Below are 13,880 nucleotides of genomic sequence, written 5' to 3'. Positions count from 1 at the left end.
TAAATATCTACGCCTCAATAAATATGTTGGTGTAATAGTGCATATCAAACATCTGATAGGTGACTCTTGACCGACACGCTTGCCGGTACGTGGTCTCCGCTCGAGGATCTTTCAGGTCCATCGGCCATTCAATCCAGTGAAAATCGCTGGGTCACTTTGGATGCAAGTGGCAACGGACTGACCACATTGGAGATCAATTGGATAGGCCTTTGTTCGGCAGTGGACATGCTCAGATGATGATACCAAACATTCGTTGCTGATATTAGGACGTCTTTTGAGTCCGCACGGGTAGGAATCACCACCCTGCCTATTTATGCCGTGAAGCAGTAATGCGTTTCGGTTTGAAGGGTGGGGCAGCCGTTGTACTATGATGATGTAGCCTATCTTCGCGGCAAAACTCCTTGCGCATTGAGAGCACTTAAGCACGCCGTTCTTATAATTATAGGTTATGCCAGCAGTAGGGCGGACCTTCAACTGATCGAGTTTGTAATCAAGGTCAGCTTTACAGCCAAGAACGTTGTACTATATTGAAACCTTAGAACTCATATTACAAGGTGGGTGGCGGCATTTACGTTGTAGATGTCTATAGGCTCCGGTAACCACTTAACACCGGGTGGGCCATGAGTTCGTGATCTACCTAAGCAATAAATAAATCTTTATAATAAAACAGATCAGAGTCGGATCGTCTGGGACTACTGCGTTTACCGCCGATGCGTTTTAAGGTAATCATTTTTGCCACCATTAGCCTGTAAAATTTACGCCCTCCATTAGACATGTCTTTCTTGAAACCAACTTTGAAAGGGGTCTCCAGCGGGTAGACAAGTGTATAGCTGTGCCGGGCACCGCAGACGTTCATGATTTGAATGAAATATAAAACAGTTGAGAGGCAGACAGAAGAGCTTATCATGAACAATATAAGGCGTAGACCAAAGCTTGGAATAAGTCGACGTGATAATTGCAATACATTAAAGGCAATAAATACTTCAAATTGAGAAACATATTCGCTACGTGACCAGCAATGTGTGAGTATTGCCAAGTAACGTGTGCTTACATCACCTATTGTTCCGTGGCGAATGTAAGTACTACTGTAGTCAACTCCGGAGTTGATCCCAATCAAAATGGAGGTAGTAAATACTTTGTAATATTATTGGTTAGGTTTCTAACTATTGGCCCGCTTGGCTGGTCGGTCTATTTTTTTTTAATTGCTTAGGTTGGTGGACGAGCTCACGGCCCACCTGGTGTTAAGCGGTCACTGGAGCCCCTTGAGATATAAGTTCTAAGGTCTCAGTATAGTTACAACGGCTGCCTCACCCTTCAAACCGAAACGCATTACTACTTCACGGCAGAAATAGGCAGGGTTGTGGTACATACCCATGCGGACTCACAAGACATCCTACCACCAGTAATTACGCAAATTATAATTTTGCGGGTTTGATTTTTATTACACTCTGTTATTCCTTCACCGTGGAAGTCAATCGTGAACATTTGTTAAGTACGTATTTCATTAGAAAAATTGGTACCCGCCTGCGGGATTCAAACACCGTTGCATCGCTAGATACGAATGCACCGGACGTCTTCTGCTTTAGGCCACGATGACTTTGTCCCGAGCGTTACTGAATAGGATCACCGGCTGGGCCAATCTGAAGATGTCCTGAAAACATAATCGGTCCGGCCGTCTCGGAGGGGGCTGTGACGTAGATTTCTAGAGAATTTCGAATTAACATTATTGGTAATCAAATTAATGGTATCACGAATGCTTACGTCATTCGTATTAAAGTACTCCTTTTTACTGCAGTGTACTATCAAAAAGAACGCTGTTTTTTATACTTCATTTTTGACGGTATGTATCAGTGTTTACGGGGAATTGGGATTGGATATAATCGTGCATTGATAGAAGCGCCCAAAGCACGTCATTACGGATCCTCCCGATCCATTAACGGTGCTTTAGTACCACAAGCACCGGTCACCGTCCTCGTCGAACCCGTCGTTTACGACGAAGGACTCGACTTAACCTATAGGCACAGCACACTGAGTTTCTCGCCGGATCTTCTCAGTGGGTCGCGTTTCCGATCCGATGGTAGATTCTGCGAAGCACGGCTCTTGCTAGGGCCAGTGCTAGCAACACTCCGGTTGGAGCCCCGTGAGCTCACCTACACACGTTAGGGTGAAGCTGAGATAGCCTCTCAAGGCTTTCAACATAGGTAGGAAAAAAATATTAGAAGAGATTTGGAGATCCGCTTCGATACTAATGAGATTGATTTAGGGACCAATAATATGACAACTAGTCTCAAAATGTCTTTTAGCATTGACGTGATGTCTATGAATTGTTCTTACGGCCAGATGGACGTAAGCCCATCTAACTTCATAGCAACAGAATAGGGATCAATGAGTGGATTTTTTAAAAAGTAAAATTGTGCTTGGAATTCTTTTGATGGAAACTGGAATCGCTTATCGGCAAGTTCTGGTTGAGATTTCGTATCTACTGTGAAGAAATAATATGTTTGAGGTTAAAGGTTAAAACGGCTAGTATCCAGAGGCTTTACCTGTGGGGGAGAGGTTTTTATTTTTTATTGCTTAGATGGGTAGACGAGCTCACAGTCCACCTGGTGTTAAGTGGTTACTGGAGCCGATAGACAACTACGACGTAAATGCGCCACTCACCTTGAGATATAAGTTCTAAGGTCTCAAGTATGGCTACAACGGCTGCCCCACGCTTCAAACCGAAACGCTTCACGGCAAAAATAGGTATGGTGGTGGTACCTACCCGCGCGGACTCACAAGAGGTCCTACCGCCAGTAAATGCATGTCCTGGTAGGAAGAACATTCTAATTTTCATGGTGGCCAGTGGCAGCTTCGATGAGAAGTAATAAAAACGAAAGAAATCAATCTTTAAACATACCTTACGAAAATGTGTTCTGTGAAATTAGTCAAAACGTTTGACGAAGTAATGGGCGTATTAAAATTCAATTTTATATCGAGGCTAACCTTAAAATGTTTTTCATAAGCTTACATAACAGAAAAATGGGGAATTAATATTAACTAGTTGTCCCGCAGTAGTCGAAATTCGAATATAATTAATTGGAATTGTGTAATAAGTTTGTAAACTATTATTATTGTATTTTATACTTCTATAACCACAAATTTCGCCAAGACTACATTATAAAAAATATTAACAAAAACAAACAATATTTAATCTATTCTTAATTTGACCACAGACGTCAAGAACAATAGTTTGACAATAAATAGTATGCATGCGTGTGTGCGTCAAATACATGGTATGTAGTGTGTGTAACGTTTTCTTTATTGATTTAATGTATCTTTTATGCATTATTTAAAAAAATAATTAGCATTCTGCACTTCTTCTCTATATTCTTTATAAATGTGAAAAATTTCATACTCCTCCGTTCGCGCAATTTTCGTAAAAAGGTATACAAAGTTTTTGCTTCACGTATTAATATATAGATTTAAGAAGGAATACTCACGTGGTGAAAAGTATATTTAAAAAGTTGTTGTTGAACCAGAGCCTCAGCCTTGGTCTGAGTACTCGGGTATTACTGCCCTTGTTGTCTTTCTTTTGTTTTTAATTTTTTATTATTATTAATAGTATTGTTAAATCTCTATTAATATATTAATGTAATGCATGCTGTGATTGCCTATAATTAGAGTTGCAGTTATCAATTGCTCTATACATGTCAATGTTATTTTATGTCTTACTGTAAACCCTGTCGGTAATCCTTAAATAAATAAATAAAATGACTTCTATTAACAAATTTCATTCACTATTGTTAATTTATTACATTACATTTAACACTTTTGCACATCATATACAAATTACTTACATATTATTACTTACATATTACTTACATATTATTCATATTATCATAGAAAAACCTCTATAGTTTCAAAAAGATTTTTCTTAGACAAGTTCAATGAAGTAAACAATTAAATCTTACAAAATATAATATTTGTTTTTAAAGTTAAGGCATTTAATTATTGTATAACTAAACATAGAAAATAAAAAAATTGTAAATCATACAAGTATTTATTTCTTATAGAAAATTTACAAAATCCTTCATTAAAAATAAAATATAGGATAGGTAACATGTTACTGCCATCTACAGGAGCATTGAGAAACTAACCGAAGCCATCTAGTGGCCAACGCCCGTAAGCATTTTTGTTGAATGCTTGAGTTGCTTATCTATAACTAATTAATGCGTATTATCTATGATCACTCGTAGAACAACCGCTCTAGCCGACTGCCACAAGGGTACAATAAGGGCTCATTAACTAATTGATTTAACAGACTTATGTTAATGCTGTCAAAGTCAATTAAATATTAATTACTAAAGACAATTCAAAAGCTACGGGTCAGATCTTGTCCAAAATGGAGCCACATGAAATTGGTATTGGTTTTCAAATAAAAATATTCACCAAAATCGGTCCGCCTAGAAAGTTCTGGCAAAGGCAGCACTCATAAAAAATGTAATCGAATTGCGAGCCTCCTCATTTTTTAAAGTGCATGAACAAAATAAATACAAAACATCTGGGCACAGACAAAACGTTTCTTGAGATCGATTAAAACAAATAATTTGAAATGTCAATTTTGTTTTTGATATGCTTATTTGAGAGGCTTAGATTCTCTGTTTAAAAACATCAGAGGCGGATATATTTCCAGAATATTTTCAGCAAATTTCTAGGCACCCGTACATCCTCTTACAATTAAGCTTGACAAAGAACTAAATAATCATATAGCCATCACAGCCGGGGCGACTGAGTCATGGATACAAATCGGCAAACAGACACTTAATGCCAGCGTCATGATCGCGAGAAAACTGAAAATTGCGGGTAGGATGTTAAGGGCAGAAAGATCTGTCTACCCTCTAGTCCATATTCTGCTTTTTTTTAAGGTATTTTATGACCTGGTAACTAAGACGAGTCTTATTGTAATTTATATTCTTATTTTTATGAAAAATGATAATGAAAATAAAAATGAAATGGTAAACAGTCGACCTTCTTTCTAGTGTGACTCGGTCGTGCAGTAGCTTGCATCCCTGATAGTTGCGGCGAGGGTCGTGTATTCCGACATCGGGTAAACCCATTGGGCGATGAGCAGATTTGCTTGCTCTTTATCTGAGTGTTTATTATCTATACAGCGTGTCCCAAAATTCAACGATAAGCCAACACCGCTGTATGGTCGGGTCAATAACAACCCATGGAAAAATAATAAAAAAAATCCAGCTCTTTTTTTTTCAAAGCTACATAATCTTTATTGAAAAATATTGCGCACACCCTTTTTTTATTTTTTATTGCCTAGATGTGTGGTCGAGCTCACAGCCCACCTGGTGTTAAGTGATTACTGGAACCCATAGACATCTACAACGTAAATGCGCCACACATCTTCTAAGGTCTCAGTATAGTTACAACGGCTGCCCCACCCTTCAAACCAAAACGCATGACTGCTTCACGACAGAAATAGGCAGGGTGGTGGTACCCACCCGCGCGGACTCACAAGAGGTCCTACCACCAGTAATTACGCAAATTATAATTTTGCGGGTTTGATTTTTATTACACGATGTTATTCCTTCACCGTGGAAGTCAATCTTGAACAATTGTTAAGTACGTATTTCATTAGAAAAATTGGTACCCGCCTGCGTGATTCGAACACCGTTGCATCGCTATATACGAATGCACCGGACGTCTTATCCTTTAGGCCACGACGACGACGACGACGATACTGTGGTCACAAATGTGAACATATCCCCAGGTTTTTTTTTTTTGTATTATCTACCTAAGTAACATAACTATTCATTACAGTTCTAAATAGGACCATTTGCTACTGACCCGACCATACACTGGTACTGGCTTATCGTTGAATTTTGGGACACGTTGTATATGTATACATTTAAACCTATATTAGTATAGACTGATAAACTCTCTGGTATCCATAACACAGGAAATTCAAAAGTAGGGCCGTATTACAGTGCATGATTTGTTCCCAGTTATTATTAACCCGCGTTCGAGAGTTACAGTAAACGTGAAAGTCTTGTTAAAAACCCGTTCAAAATAATAGTGTTCATCTATATATCTATACTAATATTATAAAGAGGAAAGATTTGTTTGTTTGTTTGTATTGAATAGGCTCCGAAACTACTGAACCGATTTGAAAAATTCTTTGACTGTTTGGAAGCTACACTACCCCCGAGTGACATAGGCTATAATCTTTTTTGCAAAAAATTAGAGATCCTTACTAAAACTCCAAAAATGTAACCCAAGGTGTAAAAAAATTTACCTAAGATATTCTTTACATCGCGTGCCCTGCGAAATTATTGATGATAGAATAAAATAATGTACTACGACTTTGTAGAACACATTATTATTTACAAAAAGTGTCGCGACCGCATATGTCTAACTATTACAGTTATGCCGCAATAAGTGTTCTTTTATTTAAAAAAATAAATCAACGTCGTTGAAATTTTCGTTAAAGATCCGAGCGGAGCCGGAGCGGGCCGCTAGTTATTATATAAAAATGAATTGCTGTTCGTTAGTCTCGCTAAAACTCGAAAACGGATGGACCGATTTGGCTAATTTTGGTCTTGAATTATTTGTGGAAGTCCAGAGAAGGTTTAAAAGGTAGATAAATATGAAAAATGAAAATGCTCGGAATTAAATAAAAATAACAATTTTGTTTTCCCTTTGATGTGTCCCCCGTCGGACGGATTCCTTTTGTTTGTTGCAAGTTTATTTTATACAAAAGTTTAGGTCTTTTATTTATCGATTGAGGCACTACGAAGTCTGCCGGGTCAGCTAGTAGCTTATAAAAGGATTGGCTGCTACCGCATTTGAAATGTTAAATGTAACTTTGAGTACATCCACAGCCCTGTCTACAAGGCAATCCTTGCCCACAGCCATATGGAGGGGCGCCCATGTTTGGCAATTTCGTGGCCAACAAACTGGTCACAGTAAGCAAAGCCAATGTTTCCGCCAATGTCCCGGTAACTGAAGGCTGCAGGATTTGGATCGGAGCACTGCAAGAGGTCCTTGGAACTGACTTTAAAATGTCGCATCCTCGAAGACACTGCGCGAAGATTTCCTGGACAAAAAAAAGCGTTATTTATAATCTTATGTGTATATATCGGTGTGTATATATTTTTACTGGTGGTAGGTAGGACCTCTTGTGAGTCCGCACGGGTAGGTGCCGCCACCCTGCTGATTTCTGCCGTGAAGCAGTAATGCGTTTCGGTTTGAAGGGTGGGGCAGCCGTCGTAACTATACTTGAGACCTTAGAACTCATATCTTAAGGCGGGTGGCGCATTTACTTTGTAAATGTCTATGGGTTCCAGTAACCACTTAACACCAGGTGGGCTGTGCGCTCGGCCAACCATTTAAGCAATAAAATGAAAAAATCTTTCTGGTCTATGCCACATATATACCTTATCTTTCTAGGCGAACTGTATTTACGTCACGACTCCTTAAGGTTGACTTTGAGATTTCCTTTTAATCTACAGTAGTAAAAACCCCTTGACACAAGGGTTCGAAGTCTATTGTGAGACCAACACAGTGACACGAAATTTATAATAAAAAATGCCAGATCAAACTGTAAAAGTAGATTTAGTTGATTGTAAATAGCCATATTTTATTTTTAGGCATGTATTCTGCAGAGGACGTCTGCGGGCTGATGGAGATAGATAGTTGTCCTTTAAAATTAATATCGAAAGTATTCGTTGAAGAGGAGTATTTTCTTCGCTCTTTGGGAGTCAGAGACATAATTAAAAGCTCTTTTACGGTTCTATCTCACCTTTTTACCGTCACTATATTATTTCCGAGATATAGAAAATTTGGGATGGGATGGGCTGGGCATATGCTACGCCACCCCACTAACAAATGGAGCAAGCAAGTCACCCTCTGGCAACCAAGAGACGGCAAACGAAGTAGGGGTCGTCAAATTAGGAGATGGGAAGATGACTTGAAGCAGACAGCGGGACCATTCTGGCTGAGAGTAGCAAGGGATAGGACCCATTGGAAGGAATTGGAGGAGACCTATGCCAAAAGGCACACCGAACTTAGGGACCTCTTGTAACCCTATGTTTAGGAATAAAAAGGCTATTATTATTATTATTATTATTATAGAAAATTTACAGTTTCCGTGAACGGGGTCGATTAAGGTTCGAATGTCAACATTTGAATTTTGCGCTAACTACCGTCAATCACTTCATAGTATAAAGCAAAGTCGCTTTCTCTGTCCCTTTATCTGTCTCTATGTATGCTTAAATCTTTAAAACTACGCAACGAATTTTGATGCGGTTTTTTTTAATAGATAGAGTGATTGAAGAGGAAGGTGTATATGTATAATAACATCCATGAAATAGTGGAGAAATCAATAATAAATTACAGTTTCCGAAGCGAAGCGAGGGCGGGTCGCTAGTTTTTGTATAAAAAAACATTTCTATACTTTAACTTATAGTTCACACAGAACGAATTAACAGCATCTAGAGATCTGACAGTATGTCTGTCTTCAGTTTCATCATCGCGATAAAAGTATCCGGGGGTGTCAGATAAGAGCCAAACATCCTCCTTTTTTTTTCCTGCCTAAGCTGAGAGCCTTGAGAGGCTATTACAGCGTAACCTTAACTAGTAGGTGAGCTCACGGGGCTTAAACCTGACGACGTTGCTTACACGAACCATAGCAAGAGGCGGGCTTCGCAGAACCTACCACCGGATCGGAAACGCGACCCACTGAGAAGATCCGGCGAGAAACTCAGTGGGCTGTGTCTGAGGGTTAATTTACTCGTCGAGCCCTTCGTCGCGAATGACGGGTTCGACGAGAACGGTGACCGGAACATCTTCCGTATTAAGGGAAGCAGCACACTGCCTGAGATTCAGAAAGCTTTTGAAGTTATCGATAAAAGTCGAAGCTTGTTTTAATACAGTTAGATACCAATCAATCAAGTTAAAATTAGCTTCTGAACTTGGAGTGAGTTGGTAACTAAAGCTGTTTGAAATTGCAAAGCACGATATGAAATTAAATTCTGCTCACAAGGATATATCCCGTATGGTCTAGTGGCTAGGATACACGGCTCTCACCCGTGAGGCTCGGGTTCGATTCCCGGTACGGGAAGCTTTTTGTCCTTAAAAGTTTTATAAATAGTTGCTATTTTCATAAAACGAATATTTTTTTTTAATAAAATCATATTACGTTTTAAACATAGGAATATTTAGCGCTAATTTTGTTTACTTCCAACGGAGATAAGCTTTCCGTTAATTGATAAACAATTCAATTTGGCCATTAGGTTTAATTTTAATACACAAAATGTTAAAGTTGTTAGTTTAAATTAATCTAAATCCAGTGCCAAGAACGTAATTTTAAATCGCGTTGTTACCAATGCTATTTAAGTTTTTAATAAGGACGCTCTTCTTGTATTTGGAGACAAATATAAAAATAATGTTATAAATAGTACATAGTATACATCTATATATTAATACGTGAAGCAAAAACTTTGTATCCCTTTTTACGAAAATTGCGCGGACGGAGGAGTATGAAATTTTCCACACTTATAGAGAATACAGAGAAGAAGTTCACAATGCTAATATTTTTTTTAAATAATTCATAAAAGATACATTAAATCAATAAAGAAAACATTACACACACTACATACCATGTATTTGACGCACACACGCATGCATACTATTTATTCATTTATTGTCAAACTTTTGTTCTTGACTTGAGAATAGATTAAATATTGTTTGTCTTTATTAATATTTTTTATAGTGTAACTTTGGCGAAATTTGTGATTACAGAAGAATAAAATACAATCATAATAGTGTACAAACTTACAATTCCAATTAATTATAGTCGAATTTCGACTACTGCGGGATCTCTAGTATTTATAAATAAATAATTGTTAAACAAAATAAAACCTCTACTATGGAAGTCTGGTTAAAATAGAAACCTCATCATGTTCTACTTCGTACGTAAAATACGTCATGCCCACTGCCCTTAGAGGTATTGTACTGTGCTAGATTTTATTTGTAAATTTGCATATAATATGAGCTAACCAATCAAACAACATAGAAGAAAAAAATCTAATATAAAAAAAGTGTAAAATTGAAAATAGATCAAAATGTAAAAATCATATATATTTAAGAATATTTACATGTATTACTTAGATGATCGGAAATAAAGGCTTTATTATTATTGTCTGTATATTGTAATATGATGATAACAGCTTTTTTTTCTACCTAAGTTGATAGCCTTGAGAGGCTATATCAGCGTAGCCTTAACTAAGTAGGTGAGCTCACGGGGCTCAAACCTGATGACGTTGCTAACACGAACCCTAGCAAGAGCCGTGCTTCGCAGAATCTACCACCGGATCGGAAACGCGACCCACTGAGAAGATCCGGCGAGAAATTCAGTGGGCTGTGTCTGAGGGTTAATTTACTCGTCGAGCCCTTCGTCGCAAGCGACGGGTTCGACGAGAACGATGACCGGTGCTTGAGGTACGTAAAAGCACCGTTAGTGGATCGGGAGGATCCGAAATGACGTGTGATAATAGCATTGGAGGTTGCGTCTTATAAACACTGTTTTCAAGTCGTGCTAATTGTTGGAATGCGCGCCATCTATTGGTGCAATATGTAACAACCTTCTTAAGGGTGGTGCTTGATAATGATTTTGTGTATTACTTAGCGTCTAGCTTAAACGTTTAGTGAAATAGAACATTGTAGGAAGCACTAGGAGAACACATCCCTATCTATTTGAAGAGAAATATCGAGTAAAATTTAGTTTTCCACCTGCGGTCTTACTGGTAGGTCATTTTGTGAGTCCGCACGGGTAGGTAACGCCACCCTGCCCATTTCTGCCGTGAAGCAGTAATGCGTCTCGGTTTGAAGGGTATGGCAACCGTTGTAACTATACTTTAATAATGTTTTAATAATACTTTGATAATGCTTTTACTTTAATAATACTTTAATAATGCTTTTACTTTAACTAGAGGTCCCGCAGTAGTCGAAATTCGACTATTGTATTGAAATTGAAATTGAAATTGTAAGCTTGTACACTATTATGATTGTATTTTATACTTCTATAATCACAAATTTCGCCAAGGCTACACTATAATATATTAATAAAGACAAACAATATTTAATCTATTCTCAATTTGACCACAGACGTCAAGAACAAAAGTTTGACAATAAATAGTATGCATGCGTGTGTGCGTCAAATACATGGTATGTAGTGTGTGTAATGTTTTCTTTATTGATTTAATGTATCTTTTATGCATTATTTTAAAAAAATATTAGCATTGTGCACTTCTTCTCTATATTCTCTATAAGTATTGAAAATTTCATACTCCTCCGTCCTACCTGATGATATGCAGGCGAAGTAAAATGTCCCTTAGAAATAAGGTGACACTCTACAAAACTTGCATACGCCCCGTCATGACCTATGCAAGTGTAGTGTTCGCTCACGCGGCCCGCACTCACTTAAAATCCTTCCAGATTATTCAATCCCGTTTTTGCAGGAAAGCCATCGGAGCCCCGTGGTTCGTCAGGAACGTCGACCTCCATGACGACCTGGACTTAGAGTCCGTCAGTAAGTATTTGCAGTCGGCGTCGATGCGCCACTTCGATAAAGCGGCACGACACGAGAACCCTCTCATCGTGGCCGCCAGTAACTACATTCCCGATCCTGCGGACAGAATGGAAAGCAGTCGACGTCGCCCAAAACACGTCATCTCGGATCCTCCCGATCCACTAACGGTGCTTTTAGGTACTTCAAGCACCGGTCACTGTTCTCGTCGAACCCGTCGCTTGCGACGAAGGCCTCGACGAGCAAATTAACTCTCAGACACAGCCCACTGAGTTTCTCGTCGGATCTTCTCAGTGGGTCGCGTTTCCGATCCGGTGGTAGATTCTGCGAAGCACGACTCTTGCTAGGGTTCGTGTTAGCATCGTAGTCAGGTTTGAGCCCCGTGAGCTCACCTACAAACGTTAGGGCGAAGCTGAAATAGCCTCTCAAGGCTATCAGCATAGGTAGGAAACAAAAAAAAATAAAAAACTCCTCCGTCTGCGCAATTTTCGTAAAAAGGGATACAAAGTTTTTGCTTTACGTATTAATATATAGATAATATTTTAGTAATGTATAAAAACTTATAAAAATCGAATTTAAAACGAAAATTCAATGTTGCGTATACTACAAATGCTTAACGAGAGTAATTCTTCTTTACTGGTGGTAGGACCTCTTGTGAGTCCGCGCGGGTAGGTACCACCGCCCTGCCTATTTCTGCCGTGAAGCAGTAATGCGTTTCGGTCTGAAGGGTGGGACAGCCGTTGTAACTATACTTGAACTTATATCTCAAGGTGGGTGGCGCATTTGCGTTGTAGATGTCTATGGGCTCCAGTAACCACTTAACACCAGGTGGGCTGTGAGCTCGTTCACGCATCTAAGCAATAAAAAAAAAAAAATTTACCGCGACGGTATATAAAAAAACCCGTTGCAAGAAATTTTATTGCTTTTTAAAACTCACCTGCGACAATAATGCTTGAACGACAATTATTACGGCCAGACCTCTCATTTTTCTTAAAATCACGACACAGACAGAAAGATTCTAATCGATTCTAAGATTTATATATAAATTTATTTTGTAATCATGCTAGTACATATTTATCGATTGGGTTAAGAAAATGATTTCTATAAATTTAATATGGACGTGATTAAAAACGTACAATCTAAGCGATTACAAATATATTGTTTTGATAGACTGTTAGTTAGTTAGATCTCTTCTCCATCGCTCCCTCATTGCTGAGGATCGTGACTCCGTTTTAGCTTGTCGACTGTTAGCCTCCATCGGTTCCGGTCAGTTGCCTGGTGTAGTGCAGCGCTAAGTGGTCCGCTGGTTTGCTCGGAGATCTGGTCGGACCAACGTTTGGGGCTCCGTTAGCTCTAGAGGGGCTAGTTAGATCTAGAGAATTGAAAAAGTACTGTACCTATCTATATATTAATACGTGAAGCAAAAACTTTGTATCCCTTTTTACGAAAATTGCGCGGACGGAGGAGTATGAAATTTTCCACACTTATAGAGAATATAGAGAAGAAGTGCACAATGCTAATATTTTTTTTAAAGAATGCGTAAAAGATACATTAAATCAATAAAAAAAACATTACACACACTACATACCATGTATTTGACGCACACACGCATGCATACTATTTATTGTCAAACTTTTGTTCTTGGCGTCTGTGGTCAAACTGAGAATAGATTAAATATTGTTTGTCTTTGTTAATATATTTTATAGTGTAGTCTTGGCGAAATTTGTGATTATAGAAGTATAAAATACAATCATCTTAATGTACAAACTTACAATTCCAATTAATTATAGTCGAATTTCGACTACTGCGGGACCTCTAGTATATAAAAAAAAACCTTGTCGCGGATGGCGGTTCTCAAACTTTACCCTGTCTTTTAATCATTGAATAGTAATAGTAGTTCGTCTGCCTAATTTAATAAATAAAAACGCAACGAAATGCCTGCTTACTCGCATTCTTGCCTGGTAAACTGTCAATAATCTAATTTTCCAATCTCCTATAATATGGCAGATACTATATGTATCGCGAAGCAATGGGTTTACACTTGACGGGTGGGTAGGCTACAAAAGAACACGTGAATTGAGTTTTTTTTTTATTGCTTACATGGTTGGGCGAGCTCACAGCCCATCTGGTGTTAAGTGCTTACTGGAGCCCATAGACATCTACGACGAAATGTCGCCACCCACCTTGAAATATGAGTTCTAAGGTCTCAAGTATAGTTACAACGGCTGCCCCACCCTTCAAACCGAAACGCATTACTGCTTCACGGCAGAAATAGGCAGGGCGGTGGTACCAACCCGTG

At 38.6% G+C, this 13,880-nt stretch overlaps 1 non-coding gene across 1 annotated transcript; it reads left to right on the top strand.

Moving 5' to 3' along the window:
- The first annotated feature begins 9,043 nt into the window (after nt 1-9,043).
- TRNAE-CUC (transfer RNA glutamic acid (anticodon CUC)) lies at nt 9,044-9,115 on the top strand. Its single transcript has one exon. It is a non-coding gene; the product is annotated as a tRNA-Glu (tRNA).
- Nucleotides 9,116-13,880: the final 4,765 nt, after the last annotated feature.

The sequence above is a fragment of the Bombyx mori genome, chromosome 2, assembly GCF_030269925.1.
Source record: "Bombyx mori chromosome 2, ASM3026992v2".
In the NCBI taxonomy this organism is placed as follows: domain Eukaryota; kingdom Metazoa; phylum Arthropoda; class Insecta; order Lepidoptera; family Bombycidae; genus Bombyx; species Bombyx mori.
The sequence above is the reverse complement of the archived record's forward strand: the minus strand, read 5'-3'. Positions and strand labels throughout refer to the sequence as shown.